This window comes from Sapajus apella, unplaced genomic scaffold (genome assembly GCF_009761245.1).
Source record: "Sapajus apella isolate SASKATOON/1434 unplaced genomic scaffold, GSC_monkey_1.0 scaffold26, whole genome shotgun sequence".
Classification (NCBI taxonomy): domain Eukaryota; kingdom Metazoa; phylum Chordata; class Mammalia; order Primates; family Cebidae; genus Sapajus; species Sapajus apella.
Genome location: NW_022436966.1, coordinates 3,944,958 through 3,953,881, shown reverse-complemented (window position 1 = coordinate 3,953,881; position 8,924 = coordinate 3,944,958). Strand labels below are relative to the sequence as shown.

General features: G+C 42.3%; 1 non-coding gene and 1 pseudogene across 1 annotated transcript; one reads left to right on the top strand and one right to left on the bottom strand.

Annotated features, from left to right (window-relative positions):
- The first annotated feature begins 794 nt into the window (after positions 1 to 794).
- On the top strand, positions 795 to 952 carry LOC116560695. The gene has a single exon (XR_004273088.1). It is a non-coding gene; the product is annotated as a U1 spliceosomal RNA (small nuclear RNA).
- A 3,803-nt stretch (positions 953 to 4,755) lies between these two features.
- LOC116560383 lies at positions 4,756 to 6,515 on the bottom strand (annotated as a pseudogene).
- Positions 6,516 to 8,924: the final 2,409 nt, after the last annotated feature.

Here is an 8,924-nt window from a genome sequence, read left to right as displayed (position 1 = left end):
TTTGATTCTTTGGGAAGGAATGTTTTGTGGTTGGTGTTCTGTATTTCTCACCAGGAGGGACACAGTGGGAAACTGTGACGTCAGACATCAGCAGCCACTGATGATAAACGTTTAGATCTGTTAATTCATTTGTAATTGTGATCCTCTAATTCTCTCATTGGGTGATCTAATTCTCTCATTGCTCTTTTAATTATTAGCTGGAATACTTCTGTAAAGAGAAATATCCCCTTATCAATGATTTGGTTATACTGAAGTACAGAAAATGTAAAATAAAAGCTTCATTATTTATGAAATTCATAACAATGAGTTGGTTCCCAAGCATCTGCCTAAGAAGACATATGAGTTGTTTTGTTTCTTTTTAAGTACTATGATGAGCTCATGAATTTTAAAATATGTGATGTGTTTCAATCCATTGCCATTATTATTTTTATTAGTATTCAACTTGTGTCATCTTTGGCCAGCGGAAGTTTATTCAGCCAAAAAGACTTGGCTTCCAAGACTTTTTGACATGATCCTAGTAATTTCCTTGATTTCTAATATGACAAGATCTCTTATATTCCACATTCAACTCATGTATTTTCTGCCCCAGATCAGGAATTGACCATTTCTCCAAGAGTCCTGGTTCCTTTCAATGGGATATGAAATTTAGAGACCAAACTCTGGGATCCAAGTTTGTCAATCTATTGGATTGATCATAGTTTCTAGGGCTTTTTAGTAGAAAGAATTAGGAAGTTCTCCTTCCTCCCCTCTTCTTCCTCTTCTTTCTCTTCTTCTTCTTTGAAAATATATTGTATTTTCTCCCCTGGCAGGGGAGATACCATGATCACGAAGGTGGTTTTCCCAGGGCGAGGCTTATCCATTGCACTCCAGGTGTGCTGGCCGCTCCAATTTCCCCAAATGTGGGAAACTCAACTGCATAATTTGTGGTAGTGGGGGATCGTGCTTTCCCCTGGTTTTTATTTTTTAAAAATAAAAAATATACATATAGTGAGTTCATGTGACATTTTCTTTTTCTTTCTTTCTTTCTTTCTTTTTTTGGAAACAGGGTCTAATTTTGTCAGTCAGGCTGGAGTGCAGTGGCATGATCATAACCCACTGCAGCCTTGAACTCCTGGGTTGAAGTGATCCTCCTGCCTCAGCCTCCTGAGTAGCTGTGATTATAGGCACATGCCACCATATCTGACTAGTTTTTTTTATTTGTGTATTTTATTTACAGAGTCTTGCTATGTTGCCCAGGTTGGTCTCAAACCTCTGGCCTCAAGTGAACCTCCTGCCTTGGCATCCCAAATTGCTGAGGTTTCAGACATGAGCCACCATGCCCAGCCTATATGACATTTTCAAGCAAGACTATGAGATGTTTTCTGAACCTCGTCAATCTCACATTTATATTCTTTTCTCCCTTATCGAAAATCCCAAAGACGTCAATAAAATTACTGATTTGCTTTATTTCACAAAAAAACATGTAATTGTCTTACAATAACTGTTCTAACACTACCACCAGCAATATGACTGTTGAAATACATTTAAGGTTGTTATCTAGTTCTTTTTGGTTTTAGGGCATATCACAATAATGAAAATCAAATTAAAGTCACTTGAAGTAGTTCCTTCCTGTGTGGGTATTCTGCCAACTCAGAGTGTACATTTCAGTTCATTTGTTTCATTTTGATTTTGTTTTATAGGGATTGCTTTTGAATTAAACAATATTTTATAATTATGTAAAATGATTACAAGTTTCCAAAGTCAAAGCTACAACATCAGCCATATTCAGAGGAGTGTGACTTCTATCCCAGTCCCTCTACCCCGTCCGCTTCCCAACAAAATCTTTTTTAAGAAATAAAGTTTTATGGCATATTCTTTCATTAAAAAATATGCAATAATTTTCATAGGCCAAACTCTCTCTTTTTACATAAATAGTGGCATACTATAGACAATTTTTTCTACCTTGTTTTGTTTTCACTAGCCATAAAGTCTAAAGATTACTCCATATATTCTTTATTCTTTTTTACAGCTGTGTGGTACTCTGCTGTGTGAACTGTACATGTATTATTTGGATGTTAAACACATTTAATCAAAATTAAAATTTAAGGAAATTTTAGCATGGCCAACTGACATAGAATTCAGCTGGCTCTCAAAATTTGTCCTCCCATCTATTTATTTTATTTTATTTTTAAAAATTTATTATTTATTTATTTGAGACAGAGTCTCATTCTTTTGCCCAGGCTAGAGTGCAGTGGTGCTATCTTGGCTCAATGCAGCCTCTGGCTCCTGAAATCAAGAGATTCTCCTGCCTCAGCCTCCCAAGTAGCTGGGATTACAAGTATGCACACTCATTCCTGGCTAATTTTTGTATTTTCAATAGAGACAGGGTCTCACCATGTTGCTCAGGCTGCTCTTGAACCCCTAACCTCAAGTGATCTGCCCGCCTCAGCCTCCCAAAGCGCTGGGATTACAGGCATGAGCCACTGCTCATGTCTTCTCATCTATTTAATGGCTCTACCCTGTTTTTCCAGTTCCTACACACTAACCCCTGGGACACCGTCTCCAGCCTGAGCAAATGTTATAAATTTTTCAAATGATTCTCAACCATCTCAGATTAGCCCTTCTTTAGTCCATCTCCTTAAAACCTTTTTCTTTTTTAGGTGACAATGCATCCTGAGGAGTTCATTTAAAGGTAATTTCTGCAAAACCTTTACCCACTGCGTGTCACCTCTCCTAACAGGAGGCCTTGACCTCAAACTGAACATATGCTAGGGCACCACTGGTAGCTTTATTAAGCACCATCTTTTAGTGCTATAATACTGTTTATAAAACAAAGCAACTAACAATCAGAATTTATCCTGGGATCTTACTGGGAAGAAACACCAAGAAATGACAATAATGGTAAATCGTATGCCTACATGAATTCTGGAGATGGTAGCTGTGGCAGCAGTCTTTCTTCCCTTTTAATATTTCTTATGTGAATAGCAGAAATATCAAGTTTACAAATACTCTGCCCGGGAGAACACCATGTGTACCTTTCTCTTCCTTTTATTTATTTATTTTTTTTACGGAGCCTCTCTTTTTGACTTAGGCTGGAGTGCAGTGACATGATCTCAGCTCACTGCAACCTCCACCTCCCAAGTTCAAGTGATTCTCCTGCCTCAGCCTCTTGAGTAGCTGGGATTACAGGTGCCCACCACCACGCCCAGCTAATTTTTGTTAGACATAGGGTTTCACCATGTTGGCCAGGTTGGTCCCAAACTCCTGACCTCAAGCAATCCACCCACCTTAGCCTCCCAAAGTGCTGGGATTACAGGCATGAGCCACTGCACCTAGCCCCTGGTACAATCTTTACACTGAAAAACGATGCATTATCACAGGATATAGATGGGAGTTTACTCTGGAGACAGGAGGCAGAAATGAACTGCATCAAAATGATGGGCTGAGTTAAAATATGAGAACCCTCAGTAATTTCACACACACACACACACACACACACACACACACGTACACACATATGTATGCCTATAGTTTATTTCTTTAGAACTAGCCAGAGAACCCATTGAAACCCAGAGAGCTGTAGAACAGAATTTAAAAAGGCCTAGGACAGGAGGGCTGGAGTGACCCTTCTGAGCAGCCCAGACCTCACACTAGCAGGACAGAAGTTAGCAGTGCAGGAGCAGCTGGCAGGACTAGAGCTGCCTGGCCATTGTGGCTGAGCTTCCTGACATCTGTCTTGAAGGAAGGGGAATTGATTTTTATTCAGTAACTCTTCAGGTTTTTTGTTTGTTTGTTTTGAGACAGAATCTCTCTCTGTCGCCCAGGCTGGAGTGCAATGGCATGATCTCAGCTCACTACAACCTCCGCCTCCTGAGTTCAAGCGATTCTCCTGCCTCAGACTCCCAAGTAGCTAGGATTACAGGCACCTGCCATCATACCCCACTAATTTTTGTATTTTTGTAGAGACAGGGTTTCACCATGTTGGTCAGGCTGGTCTTGAACTCCTGACCTCAGGTGATCCGCCCACCTCGACCTCCCAAAGTGTTGGGATTACAGGCGTGAGCCACCTCACCCAGCAGACTCTTCAGTTTTGTTTTTTTTTCCCATGAAAATGAAACTTTATTTCAGACAGGTTCAGTGGTATATATATACGTGTGTGTGTGTGTTACAGCAAAGGCTGGTTGTAGCAAAAAGTCATTTCAAACTCTATGATACGGGTGGGGCAAGGTGGCTCACACCTATCATCCCAACACTTTGGGAGTCCGAGGCGGGGTGATCACCCTGAGGTCAGGAGAGACCAGCCTGGCCAACAAGTCAAAACCCCACCTCTCCCCAAAATACAAAAAATAGCCAGGTGTGGTGGTACACACCTGCAATCCCAGCTACTTCGAAGGCCGAAGCAGAACTGCCTGAACCCGGAAGGCAGAGGTTGCAGATCAGGCCACTGCCCTCCATCCTGGGTGACAAAGCCAGACTCAAAAACAAAACAAAACAAAACAAGACATGCAGAACAAAACTGCATGATATATAATTGTGACATTATATGGGAATGCTTCTGTCAAAATACAGGTTCAATCCAACATTATGCCAACTTTTAATTTCAGTCCCTAAGTTAAGTTTTCATAACCAAAAACATGAGAATAATCTTATAGCTATCTACTAAGGTGACAAACTGTAAATAAATTCCCCAATATTGCTTTGAAAATAAACTCCTTGGTTGTTAACAGAAATTCCAACTTCCAACTCCATCCAAATGTATTATTTAACTGGTGTTCGTCAGTCATCATCTACTGTTGGCTTGACTGTCACTCCTCTTCTTATCTGACCCCAACCAATTAAACACCAGTGTTTTTCAACACTTCTGCTAAGGGCAATTTTTTCTCCTACCTCTGTGCACACTGGATTGGTCAAAACAATTTTACCCAAATTGGCCTTCACAGCACTAACTCTTCCTCCTGTCGACAGGGACCCTGTGTTCACCATGAGTACTTCATTCTTTTTTTTTTTTTTTTTTTTTGAGACGGAGTTTCACTCTTGTTACCCAGGCTGGAGTGCAATGGCGCGATCTCGGCTCACCGCAACCTCCGCCTCCTGGGTTCAGGCAATTCTCCTGCCTCAGCCTCCTGAGTAGCTGGGATTACAGGCACGCGCCACCATGCCCAGCTAATTTTTTGTAGTTTTATAGAGACGGGGTTTCACCATGTTGACCAGGATGGTCTCGATCTCTTGACCTCGTGATCCACCCGCCTCGGCCTCCCAAAGTGCTGGGATTACAGGCTTGAGCCACCGCGCCCGGCCGAGTACTTCATTCTTAGACAGCTTTTGCACCTTTGTTGCTTTCTTGTCTCCTTCAGTGCCTACACCTAGAAGCCATCTAAGCAGGAAATAGGAAATTTCCAGTTCTGTGAATATTTCAGGTAAGGCTCCGACTGCACCAAGTACCTGCCCCACCATTCTGTCAGCCCGGCACAAAGTGGGGTCAGTTTTTGTTCCAACTCCAATAAGACCGCCTGGAGCAGCATATTGCAGATCATTATGCTCTGCAAAAAGTGATACAATTTTGGAAAAGATTGGTTTGCCCATGAGTTTTCCTTCACTATCCTTGGAAACAATACCAGGTCTTACTTCTATCTCCTGGCCCACCTTTAATACTCCTTTTAGGATACTACCACCAGCTACACCCCCCTTAAGGTCATCAACTTCACAGCCAGGTTTGTTGACATCAAAAGATCTAATAACAATAAGGCGGGGCGCTGAAGTAAAGTCTCTTGGGGGTAATGGAATTTTCTTTACTATGTACTCACAAACAACTTCAATATTGTATTTCAGCTGAACCGAAATTGGAATAATGGGAGCGCCCTCTGCTACTGTACCTTGGACAAAAACAAGGATCTGCTCATATTGTTCTTTAGCCTGACCTTCTTTTACCAAATCAATTTTGTTTTGTAGAATCAAAATATGCTTCAGTTTCATGATTTCTATAGCAGCTAGGTGTTCAGATGTCTGAGGCTGAGGGCAAGATTCATTACCAGCTATCAACAGAAGAGCTGCATCCATCACACCGCTGCACCATTCAGCATAGTAGCCATCAAAATATTGCGGCCAGGACAGTCAACAAAGGAAACATGTCTGACTAATTTGAAGTTCCATTTGAATAGCTGTAGGAAACTAATCAGTGTACTGCTCCCACAAGATCTATAACATTCTGGCTGAGGGCAACTTGGGTCATCAAGTTTATAAATCTTAACATGAGCATATCCAAGCTTGATTGTAATATTTCTTTCTAGTTCATTTTTGAACCTGACTGTGTGAACTCCAGAAATAGCTTTGACAACTGTGGATTTCCAATGAGCTACATGACCAATTGTACCTATATTAATTGTGGCTTGTCTGCTGATAACTTCGTGTGAAAGTGGCTCAACTTGGTAACATCCAAGGTGGTGAGATCCTGGCGCGAAAGATGCCGCTGCCCCAAAGTGACTCCACCTTCTCCTCCCGCCATCTTGCCAAAAGAGAAAGGAAGTCGCCCCGGCTGCCGCCTGATCGGCTGCAGGGGTCCTTAGTGCTGGCGAGGAAGCCGAGGCGGGAAGGCCGACTGGGGTCCCAGGGTGGCCAGTGCAACAGCGGCCTCACTGCTTGGACTTCTCTCTGCTTGAATCTGCACAGTGCCTGTCGGTAGTCTTACTGAAAAACATGGTGCAAAGTTGCGGGAGCTATTAGTTGCAGACCTGGTAGACATTTGTGCAGGCAATACTGAGGGCAGCCATCATACCCCCGACTCTTCAGTTTTTTTAAGAAAATCTCAGAAGATTGCCTCAGGTGAAACCATAGTAGGAGATCTAACATATGGCATTATAAAATATGAATCTGGGCATGATGATTTGCATTATGCAATTTACCATGACATTTATAAAGTCAAGGGATTTAGGCCTAGAAGTGTCCCTGAAAGATTCAGTGCTTTAGGTCTTCATTTGTTTGTTTGTGCTGTGTTTGGAATTCCCTTCCCCTTTCATCCTAATGAAAGCCTACTTATTTTTTAAGACTCAATATTATTCCCTTCGCTACAGTTCCATAACAATATATATATTTCCTGTAATAATATTATGTTGTATTACAATTGTTTGTGTATTGTCTGTTTTCTACTAGGCTGTCAGTTCTTTTGGGAGAGGAGCCTAGTCTTCACACCTCAGTGCCTGACTTAAAAGACACTTGATGTTTATTAAGCGATGTCAGCGACCAACTAATCCAGTTCCTCTAAGTATATGAAACTGAGGCCCAAAGGATTTCCATAAATTCAGCAATTCCACAAGTATATATTGAGCATTTACAATGTGCCTAGCTCTAGGGAAAGCTAAATGTATTTAGTGTATTTTAAATATCATTTGGAGTATGCTTAATTTCCATTTGTCCAGAGATCAAAAGATAAATACCAGCACCTCATGGATCCTCAACACAACATTAAATGATGTTCAGAATTGGTCTATGCCAATTTATTTTCTTATTCTCTAAGTGTGTATAACCCAAGAATACGATCTGCTTACTGCTAATGTGTGTGTGAGGTGGGGGTGGGGTGGGGGGAGGAACGGTAGGAGTGTTCACTGCCCAATTTAATGCCCAATTTAGGAAACACCAGGTTATGTTAGGTTAAATAGATTCTTCCCTGAACTTTCAACGTACTTGATAGTGATTAGTTAAATCTCCAAGAAGAGCATCTAATATGCACTGTTTCCCAAATATATTTGCCTGATGAACCTCCCCTTTTTTGTTGCTCCTATTAATAGATGTCCACAATGCAGTCCTGAAGAACATAAAGCTGGTCACTGCAGTTCTTTGAAGAGTCCTCATCTGTGTTTCGTGAGGACTTCAAAGGGAAACTCGAAGCTCCCTGCAGAGGAAAAGTGGCTAGAAGGGGAAAAGGGAAGGCCGGAGGAGGAGCAGCTGGCCAGGAAGACAGAAGAGGTAGCAGGTCGCTCTCTAGGTTCTGAGAGAGGGACGGGGGCACAAGCAGATAACTGAGGAGCATGTTTCCATGCTAAGCTCAGTGAGACATTTGGGGCTCAAGCAGACGGGCATTGGGGGCCAGAGATAAGATGTTTCATAAGGAGAGCCAGGAGCACTTCTGTGGAAACATGCAGCAGGTCTTCAGGCCTCTGGGCATTCCTGAGGACATGGCACCCTGCCTGCAGGTCCCTAAGGGCTGCTGCATGTCAGGGCCATAGTGTCTGTGGGGGCAGGAGAGGAAGGAAATGAAGCAGGTACGAAGTAGGTTACAGAGTGGTTTCATCGACATCTGTGATACGTGCCCCCAGGGGGTTCCTGGACATATTTGGGGTTAGGTTTAACAAGGGGCAGTAGCTATGGGAACAATATTTGCAGGGCCCAGTGCAAAACGACAACACAGGACCCTTGTTTTAGAATTAAGGATTTCATGATTGTGACAGCTGAGCATTAAACCAAGCACCAGGCCCTTCTGAATGCTGACCTCTGGACAACTGTACAGGCCACATGCCCAAGAAGCTTCCAGTGAGTTATCACTGGTCCTAAACCCAACTTGAATCTCCTGGCTAATGTGGCCTGGAGAAACCAGGTTACACATGTTTTATATAAAAAGTAGGTCTCCCTATTCCAAGGCAACTGATTATCCTGGAAACACTGTTTACCAATTTCTATGGTCTGAATGTTTGCGTCTCCCCTCACCCCTTGCAACACTCATATTTAATCCCCAATGCAATAGTATTAAGAAGTGGGGCTTTTAGAAGGTGATGAGGTCCTAAAATGAATGAGGCGAAATGGGATTACTGCCCTTGTGAGAGGGAACCAAGAGTACTTGTTTACCCCTTCCATAATGTGAGAACACAGTAGGAAGAGACCCTGTGAAGCAGAAAATGAGCCCTCACCAGACATGACATTTGTTGGTGCCTTCTTGACTTTGATCCAGAACTGTA